This window comes from Salmo trutta, chromosome 16, assembly GCF_901001165.1.
Source record: "Salmo trutta chromosome 16, fSalTru1.1, whole genome shotgun sequence".
NCBI lineage: Eukaryota > Metazoa > Chordata > Actinopteri > Salmoniformes > Salmonidae > Salmo > Salmo trutta.
Window position 1 is genome coordinate 31,402,491 of NC_042972.1, and position 10,842 is coordinate 31,413,332.

The 10,842-nt window shown below is 41.3% G+C and overlaps 1 long non-coding RNA gene across 1 annotated transcript; it reads right to left on the bottom strand.

Annotated features, from left to right (window-relative positions):
- Window positions 1–3,328: 3,328 nt before the first annotated feature.
- LOC115150538 (uncharacterized) lies at window positions 3,329–10,787 on the bottom strand. Its single transcript, XR_003867122.1, has 3 exons — window positions 10,616–10,787; window positions 10,003–10,104; window positions 3,329–3,416 (listed from the first exon to the last, which is right to left on the bottom strand). It is a non-coding gene; the product is annotated as an uncharacterized LOC115150538 (long non-coding RNA).
- Window positions 10,788–10,842: the final 55 nt, after the last annotated feature.

Sequence of the window (10,842 nt, forward strand, 5' to 3'; positions counted from 1 at the left end):
ATAGTCTCTTATGGGTCTCCTATTGTAAAAGGTTTTCCTTCACATACAGCACTGTGTTACAGTGGTGTGTACCATGTCTCCACAGGGCTGATCTTACTGTAGTAGTAGTAGGAACACTGTTGGTCCAGGGGACTACATAGATGTAGGCCATCTGACACAGAGAGTGTGATCTCAAACATGGTGTGGTCATAGACCCCATCCACCACATAGGAGAACACATTCCTGGAGAACAGACTCATCCTGGTCATCAGAAAACGGTCCACTGCAGCAACTGCGATGAATGCGATCATACATGCTCAGATGTGTAGAACATGCAAACAAATAATATACTTTAGATTAACAAAAAATCTTAAACTGACTTAGCCTGAAAGTGTGCTGGGGAATGTTGGTGTAAACAGTAAACTCCGTTACACAGGGGCATCATGCACCCCAAAAATATGAGTGGGCACAAAGTATGTGAGAATGGCTGGAGGGTGGTCTGAACGGGGAGAAATTTTGCATTTTTCAAACACATGAAACAGATTTCCTGCAATCTAGAGCCATAACCATTATGCTTAATTTATCAAATTAAAAAAATCTGCATATCTAAGCACACCTCTTAGCTGTCTGTATCCTCCTGACTGGTTCCTCTTTTTAAAAGAAACTAATAATGCTTCTTTGCAACTCTACTATAATCTGGGTAAAAGATTGAAAGGAATGTGAGTCTTATTCAATGCATTTAGCTATTGCTTGCTTTTCTAAAGTCTACCAGACTTGCCAGCAGGTATGCCAGCTAAGATAGTTAGACAAGCTAGCTACTCTAACTTGACTGATACCCTGAAATGGCTTCTTGGTGTCTAGTTATGAGGCTGGGAGATTGGGAACTTATCTGGGCTTCATTAAATTGCTAATGACTAGAAGCATTACAGAGAGAGAAAAAACAAACAAAACAAAAAAATATATATAATACATTTTTTCAGCACAAATCTGAAGGGGGGATGTGCCCCTGTGCCACATATGGACATGAAGCTTCTGTAGTTACATACTCACACTGAGTACCGTTAGTGATGGTGGCTGTTAGAAAGTCGTTGTCTGCATCAGTGCAGCTGAATGAGTGCATGGGGAGCAGTGTAGACACTGGGTCACACAATGTAGCATTATCATTTACATTCTGGCAGGAGAGGAGAAAATGAATACACAGTAGATTTCACAGTTTACATCCAAAACTACATTATCATCAGAACAGCCTATAACCTAGATCTGGAGGCGGAGCTCGCCCTGGCCCACAGTGTTCTATTGGTCAGAGCCTGGAACACTCCGCTACAGCCAGCGTCACGGTCAATATACTGGACGTCAATGAGTTCCCACCTTTCTACTCCCCCTAAGTATTTGTGTAAGTAACACGACTCCACTGGATCACTGGGCACTAGACTTAGCAAAATAATCCTTATGTTCCTTATGTATATTTTTGATAGATTACATTAGGTCAGGTCTATGTTCAGGAGTTTTCCACATTATGTGACCATGACTTTAACCACTACAACTTGGGTCCATAGTTTTTTCCTGATTATGTTACATGGTCCGAAGAAACTTGGGTGAAGTCATGTGTGGACTGCAGGGCCTAAAAGCCTGACTCAGGGGGAGGCAGCGTAGAGAGGACACGGGTCTATAGTGTTAGAGTAATGGTGGTCATTAGGACTAGACAAGCATCATACAGTCTGATCTCCTTCACTACAGATGAATGACCACCCAGAGTCTGTATGGCCTACTTCATACAGTCTGATCTCCTTCACTACAGATGAATGACCACCCAGAGTCTGTATGGCCTACTTCATACAGTCTGATCTCCTTCACTACAGATGAATGACCACCCAGATTCTGTATGGTCTACTTCATACAGTCTGAGCTCCTTCACTACAGATGAATGACCACCCAGAGTCTGTATGGCCTACTTCATACAGTATGATCTCCTTCACTACAGATTAATGACCACCCAGAGTCTGTATGGTCTACTTCATACAGTCTGATCTCCTTCACTACAGATTAATGACCACCCAGAGTCTGTATGGTCTACTTCATACAGTCTGATCTCCTTCACTACAGATGAATGACCACCCAGAGTCTGTATGGTCTACTTCATACAGTCTGATCTCCTTCACTACAAATGAATGACCACCCAGATTCTGTATGGTCTACTTCATACAGTCTGATCTCCTTCACTACAGATGAATGACCACCCAGAGTCTGTATGGTCTACTTCATACAGTCTGATCTCCTTCACTACAAATGAATGACCACCCAGATTCTGTATGGTCTACTTCATACAGTCTGAGCTCCTTCACTACAGATGAATGACCACCCAGAGTCTGTATGGTCTACTTCATACAGTCTGATCTCCTTCACTACAAATGAATGACCACCCAGATTCTGTATGGTCTACTTCATACAGTCTGAGCTCCTTCACTACAGATGAATGACCACCCAGAGTCTGTATGGCCTACTTCATACAGTCTGATCTCCTTCACTACAGATGAATGACCACCGAGACTGTATGGCCTACTTCATACCCACCATCATTATCCCTGTCAGACCACAACCTAATGATCAATGATGATCTGTGTTATTGGACAAAGGTTGGAGATAATTGGGACGTATGGTCTTAGCTGAATTACTTTAGAACTGCTTTGAATCAGTGGACAGCTCCAGGTAAACCTGATAAGGACACAATGCATAACATTTGATGTTCTATTACTATTAGTGTGTATTGTTGTGCTTTTAAAATATGTTGTGTCTTGATAAATCAAGTGAATCTTCCTGCAGGGTGAACAACACTCTAGACTATGACTCTGCAGATATAGCCGCCAATAACTTCCAGTATGAGGCCACCATCTTGGTTACAGACACAGGCACCCCTCCTCTCACATGTTCCCTGGGTGTGTCTTGTACACAGTACTCCATCGTCTATGTGGAAGGTTACATCAAGGTCATATGATGGCAGTGATGTAACCCAGTCCTTTCATCTGTATCCAGCCCAGGTGCTGGTGACTGTGACCCCAGTCAATAAGTTTGACCCAGGGTTTCTGACTGTGGGTTTCAGTGTCTCAGAGGGCACCAGGCCTGGTATGGCAGTGGGGACGGTGGAGGCCAGAGACAGACTGGCCCTTTGACATAATCCGCTACTCCATCACTTCAGGAGAGGCCATGTTCACTATGGACCCTCAGGGAGGTGAGGCCACAGCTGAGCACACATGGACCATCACCTAAGATTTTTAGGTTCCATAGAAACAGTCCAACAGTTAACATCCATCCATATGTTGCATGTACCAACCTGTAGAGTGACCTATTCTCTCTCTCCAGGGGAGCTGTATCTGGGTGGAGAGCTGGACTTTGAACAGCAGCAGGTGTATGTAGTGGGGGTTCAGGCTGAGGACTATGACCTGGATGTGGACCGTACCAACCACAAGTGGAGGTGATGAATGGGCAAAGAGCTAATGCATCCTTGTACATTTATCTAGCACAGTATAACAGAATACATCCTTTCAGACATGTATCCATACAGTATAATACCATAGCTTAAATATGGTACCATCCTCTGATAGGACAAGAGACAGGAAGAGAGACAGATTTAAGTGAAAATGTCAGTTAAACGTGGAAAACATAATTTAGGATTCAGCTCTTTCTGTTTTTCAAAGCATCGAGGATATTATAAAACATTGATTTTCATGACATAATATCGGAGATAAAAATTTGACAATTGTAATCTTGAAAGGTAGATCTTTCACAAAACTGTAGAGTGCATCAGGGTTAGTGCTGACAGTGGCTATAATATCCTCGGGTCCTTGGTTTTCAAAGATTCTGGGAAACTACACTGAGAAGAGATTTGGGTTAAACACACTTTCTACATCTGATGAACTCAAAATTGTATCATAAACCCTAGAAATGAAACCTCTTAAGACTGGGAGGCGGGTAGCCTAGCGGTTAGAGCGTTGGACCAGTAATCAAAAGGTCGCTGGTTCAAATTACTGAGCCGACTAGGTGAAAGGCACTTAACCCTAATTGCTCCCGTAAGTCGCTCTGGATAAGAGCCTCTGTTAAATGATGTACATATAAATGGGAGTGATAGGGCTCCCGAGTGGAGCAGAGGTCTAAGGCACTGCATCTCAGTGCTTGAGGTGTCACTACAGACACCCTGGTTCGATTCCAGGCTGTAACACAACTGGCTGTGATTGTGAGCACCATAGGGTGGCACACAATTGGCCCAGCGTCATCTGGGTTTGACCGGTGTAGGCTGTCATTGTAAATAAGAATTTGTTCTTAACTGACTTGCCTAGTTAAATAAAGGTAAACAAAATAATAGATAAATATTCAAAAGACATGGTCTCATTCATCTTGATCCTGACTGTCCCAGTGTAGTTAACCCCTTGTCTGTCTCTCACAATCATAGACAGCATCAACTTCTGTTCAACATCACACGAGGAGGAAATCATTTTGATAAAACAAACTTTTAAAACCTGCCATTATACGTAAAGATCAACCATATCACTCCCTCACTCTTGGTCCTCTGCAGTAGTTAAAGGGTTTGCTAGAGATGATGCTGCCATCTCCAGTGATGTGAAACGGTTCTTTGGAGTTGGTTAGGACTGATAGAAAACTGCAGCACAAACACACAAACCGGGAAAAGTATCAACACTCACTGTCTAAACCTGTACTAAAGGGAAGGGGAAGGGGATACCTAGTCAGTTACACAACTGAATTGCATTCAACCGAAATGTGTCGTCCGCATTTAACCCAACCCCTGCCTTAATCGATGTCCATGTCATCGGCGCACGAGGAGCAGTTATGGGGATTAACTGCCTTGCTCAAGGGCAATATGATAGGACTATATATTGGTACAGTAATACAGTTGAGGTCATAAAGTAATAAGGAGGTTGTGTGTATATTACAGAGTGTGTCATTGCGGACTGGGCCGGAGGCCAGGACAGTGTAGAGAGTCACAGGAACAGGTTCTCTGGGACATGAACCTCAACTGTACACAAACACTCATCAGACCATCAATAAATTACAATGTCCCTCTTAACAATACATGAACCTTAGACCCTTGTAATAACATTGTAATAAACATGTGATAGCCATGTAAACACTGTGTAAACACTGTGTATACTGTACGTGTAGTGATTGAGGTGAGGGTGTGTTACCAGGCAGCTGGAATAGAGATTCACACTGTGGCGTGTTCTCATCCAACACTCTGATATGGAAGGTCTGCTCTACATGGCCTGATGCAGTGACCAGGCCCTGACAAACACTCACCCTGCTGGCCTTCTCGTAGTCCAGAGAACCATTCAACACTATCTACACGTACACAATATTAGTCACAAAATATTTCTCTTCACTAATGTCTCACTTGTTCATGTGGAAAACAGGGGTTAGGGTTAAGCAGGGGTGTGGATTAGAGGCTAGGGTTAGAGTTAGGGTTGGAGTTAGGGTTGGAGTTAGGATTGGAGTTAGGGTTGGAGTTAGGGTTAGAGTTAGGGTTGGAGTTAGGGTTAGAGTTAGGGTTAGAGTTAGGGTTAAGCAGGGGTGTAGATTACAGGCTAGGGTTAGAGTTAGGGTTAGAGTTAGGGTTAGAGTTAGGGTTGAAGAGACATGAGAACTGATATTTGACGAAATTGTCTGTTCCGACCTGGACATTGAAGATACCAGAGACGTTAGTAGGGTTGACGATGGGCGTCTCAAACACTGCTAACTCTGGGGTGAAAAGAGAGGATGTTGACTGTAGGGAGAAAACTGGAGCTCTGCACCTGAAACTCCACCACCACACTCCTGGAAGGGGTACTTTTCTGACACAGACACAGATGCAGGGAGGTCTATGAACGCTAGAGGGAGCCACAGCACAGTGACCACTGCTCTAAATACTAAACAGAACATTCAGAGCTTGTGTCGACAAATACAGCATGAGGTTATTGCACAGAACAGAAATACATAGGGCAGGGCTACTGATATATTATACTGGCATATTATATGTGTGATTTTAGAATGTGAGGAAGAAAAAGAGTGTTATGGCTTGTGGTGCGGTGGCAGGGGTGGATTGGCTATCTGGCATTTCTGGCAAATGTCAGATGGACTGGACCCTATTTGGCCCAGGGGGCCTGTCTAACTTGGGGAGGGGGATTTGCTAATTTGATTAATGGGGGACACGGGAAAAATCGAGGAAAAAATGGGCCAGTGTGGGGGCATCAAGGGAAAAAAATGGCCAGTGTTGTAGAAATGCCAGGGCCGATTTCTGCTCCAAATCCGCCCCTGTGTGGTGGGGGTGGTGGTTGTGAGTGTGATCGTTGTTAGAAGCAAAATGCTAATTATCTGATTACTCTCTAATATCTCTGGATAAATGTGAATACTAAAATAGTTATTTCGAAGTGCCATGTGATTCAGTTATAAAATGTTGCAGGCAAATCTATACAATTATTTTCAGTGTGCATATTTTTTGCATGGCTGGCATAGGGCAATTCCACGGTAAGAGAGTAACACTGAAACTCCAATTTTTGAATGCAAAGTTTTAAAAAAGAACATACAACAAGAACAATTTTTAACAATTTCCACTGACAATTTCCACTGAACATTTTACAAAATACATTTACTTGCAATGTGTAGTAACAGGATGACGGCACAAACAGCACAAACCATCATTCAAATCAAATCAAATTTATTTATATAGCCCTTCGTACATCAGCTGATATCTCAAAGTGCTGTACAGAAACCCAGCCTAAAACCCCAAACAGCAAGCAATGCATGTGAAAGAAGCACGGTGGCTAGGAAAAACTCCCTAGGAAAAACTCCCTAGAAAGGCCAAAATCTAGGAAGAAACCTAGAGAGGAACCAGGCTATGAGGGGTGGCCAGTCCTCTTCTGGCTGTGCCGGGTGGATATCATTCTGTTACCAAACTTTGTATCTGTGTCTACGTGGTCTGCAGCCATTAACAATAACATGCGGTGTTATTATATATGTATATATTATATATGTATATATGTATGTGTGATTGGCTTAGTGTTCTGTCACTCATGGGGACACTATGTCACTGCAAAGTCTAAGGGTAGAGCAAAAAAATTCAAGCCCCTTGGGTGCTGCCATAGAGTTACATTAGAAGTGCCCATCCAAGAAGGCTCAAGGTCAATGGCCACAGATAAAATGGCATCAAAAATTGTATATCTACAGTAGCTTTGATTGGACTGATCATGTCAACATCATACTTTCAAAATCAAATCTTAGCTAGCAGCCATCATCATGAATAAAGTCGACAATCTACTGGCAAATCCTTTTTAATCCTTGTCATTTGAAGAGAAATAATGAAGAGAAATTATAGATAAAACATATCAGTGCTCATTGGCCATTGGACATAAAAATTACAAAATCGCAAATTCAACAATGAGGAAGGAATCAGTGGCTAACTGCAAGCATTGCAAAGCAATCACAAGTCTGCTTTTCAGTGCAGTGGGTGTGTGGTCCCAATTCTGGGTTTAAGGGTCTATTTTCCAAGCTTAAAATTATAAACATTCAACATTGGCCATGCTGTAAATCCAGCATAATTTCTACCGTGCTCAAAACAACTGATAACTCGGAACTGGGAAATCTGACTTCAGTGAGTTCAAGACAACTGGGAACTCAGGAAAAAACTAGATCTGACTGGGAAATATGTTTTGAACGGTCATCCAACTCGGAATTGTAAGTCGGGAACTCTAGCCTCTTTCTAGAGCTACGACCTGAAGATCACTGACGTCATCATGATTCGACCTAGTGTTTTTCAGAGTTCCCAGTTGTCTTGAAAGCACCATAAATCCAGAGAATGCCAGACTTTGATGACAACATTTGATGACAAAATGTGCCCTCAAGGACTGCCGCACCACCTTCCTGTTCAAGTGAGCACAGCACAACAAGGTGAGTCCAAAAATGTGTTGTATGCTGCTGCATAAATGATGTAATATGCCAGGGAGATATGTATATTGTAGCTAAGAAAGTAATACTAAGTGTATTTTGTGTAGTAAGCTGTTAGTAGCCCATGTGCCTCATCGTAATCATTCCCCCTATTAATTTTGCCTACTGTTCTGACTTGGTGGTACACATGTAGCCTATAACCTGTTTTAGAGAAATGTAATCATCGAATATTGTAAGAGCTTTCATTGTCTGCTTATATGCCCCCTTTATTTATCCTACGGTTCGGACTTGGTGTACAGAGAGAACACTGCAAGAATGGCCCATGTTCTGAATTCTGTCGCAGTACATTTTAAAAGTGCTGAACAAATAGCTATATTGACTACATCTGTCCTAGCTCCCTCATGAATGTCTTAATTGAAATTATGGATTGCCTCTTATCCGCTTATGCCATAGTTTGTACATCTCAATTGTCAGTAGAAACCACATTTGTTTAAGCAAATCAGCCATATGAGCTATGTTTTTTTAAAAGGCAGTATATTATATTATATCATCCATATATTTATATATTCTTATTCCATTCCTTACTGAGATTTGTGTGTATTAGGTATTTGTTGTGGAATTGTTAGATATTACTTGTTAGATACTGTCGGAACTAGAAGCACAAGCATTTCGCTACACTTGCAAAAACATCTGCTAACCATGTGTATGTGCCAATACAATTTGATTTGATTTGATTTAAATGAGGCTGAATGAACTGTTTTGCTGCCAGATAGGCTCCGCTGATAGCCAGATAGGCTCCGCTGATAGCCAGATAGGCTCCGCTGATAGCCAGATAGGGTCCACTGATAGCCAGGTGTAGCAGTGGTAAGATGTTGGGACTGCTGTTGGGACAGTTTTATGTAGACCCTAACAGTTTGTGGGCACCGTTTGTTATAGTGCAATGAATGTATTTTTTAGTGTTGTGCTGTGTAGTGGCTTTGCTGGCATGCATCCCCCCCCCAAAAAATTGGTTTGCCCCACCAAGATTTACATGCTAAAATCGCCACTGATATCGACAGGTGTGTGCCTTTCGAAATCATGTCCAATCCATTGAATTTACATCAGGTGGACTCCAATCAAATTGTATAAACATCTCAAGAATGATCAATGGAAACAGGATGCACCTGAGATCAATTTTAAGTCTCATAGCAAAGGGTCTGAATACGTATGTAAATAAGTTATTTCTGTTTTTTATTTTTAATACATTTGCAAAAATGTCTAAAAAACAGTTTGCTTTGTTATTATGGGGTATTTATTGTGTGTAGGTTGATGAAAAAAATATATTTAATCTATTTTAGAATAACGCTGTAATGTAACAAAATGTGAAAAAAGTCAAGGGGTCTGAATACCTTCCGAATGCAATGTACTCCACCTCAGATATGCAGTACATGACCACATCAACTCTGCCTGGTCTTGCCACATTTCTGATCCTAAAATCAAGATGAACTGATAACATGTTCTATTATCTAACAATCACATTAACAGGAAAGAGATTGGAAACATGAAAACTGCATATTAATTCATGTATACTGGCTGACACATTAGAAAGAAAGGCCTGGATGTTCCTAAAATGAATTCACATTTCGATCGGTCATAATGCAGTAATGGTCACAAACCCATTCAAAAGAAGTGGCACAGTGTAATTACTTAGGCCTAATGCATTTAACGAAACAGTCATAATTGATCCAAAATGTAGAGGCAGCAGCATTTACAGCTTCTATTACACACATAAACAGGTTTAGAATGGAAGTGTGCAGTTGTTAATGGACATTAAATGATGATGGACGCTTTTATAGAAAGCAGTGGCCCTTTTCATAAAAACACATCCAAAAGACCCTAAAAGCATCTTGTGAATTACCTAATTCAAACATGGCACATCATTATAAAATCAGCCCCATGGACACTACAAGATGTCATTGAGGTAGCTGGGGCTGGTTTTAGTACATTAGAATAAGCATTGGAGGACTGAGTTGTCAGGCATCTGGAGAACTAGGTTATACGTTGGATTTTGAACCATATGGAAAAATATGTGTGGACTAAATGTGTTGAACTACTCACTTCCAGAAAAAGGACAAGTTGTAGAAGCAGGTTGAGACATGTCAGGGAATATGATGCATCTACACAGATCTGGTCCCATCATGGTTGATGAGATGAAAACATCTGCACATGAATAGCAGACCATCACATTTGGATTTGTCCAATTAACAGTGAACAGTTGTACATCAGGCACCTTCCCACTGACTTGAATAACAATACATGACAAAAATGGTGCAAATGGGTGACGACCCATTGACAGTAAGTGATTATCACCTGCTCAGTGGCTTTCAGCATATATCTCACTAGATGGCGACAAATGTGTCCCTATACATTTCTATCCCTGTGGCAGCCCTCGTGCTTTAATTTTCAAACATTGAATTAATCTGTAATTTCAACCATTTCAGTAATGTTTGTGCGCAATATACTTAAAGCACTTAGCTATGTGTTTAATGTACTTAGACTATAGATTACATTCCGTTGGAGCCTCCACAACATATAGGGCAGCTTTGACATTTCTTTTAGGGCTGATTTAATTTTTAACAGCGAATTGAGTTCCATTTGCTGGAATACCGTAAAATCTTTGCATAGCTTCAAGTTAAAATAATCGTCAAAAGCACAATGCAGCCTCACATACTTTAAAGACTTAACTGTTTCCCATTTGGGATTGCTGGTTCCACAGGGGTCTTCCAGAGAATAATCGTCGTGACAAATTGAACTCGTGACCTCAGAGACGCCTGAAGAATTTCTCAATCTATATTTATAGTAAGTAGCATGCCCTAGGGGTAAAATAAAAAACGGGCATGTTTAGTACCAAAAAAATAACACTAATATTTCTACACATCTGTCATTGATAAAAACATG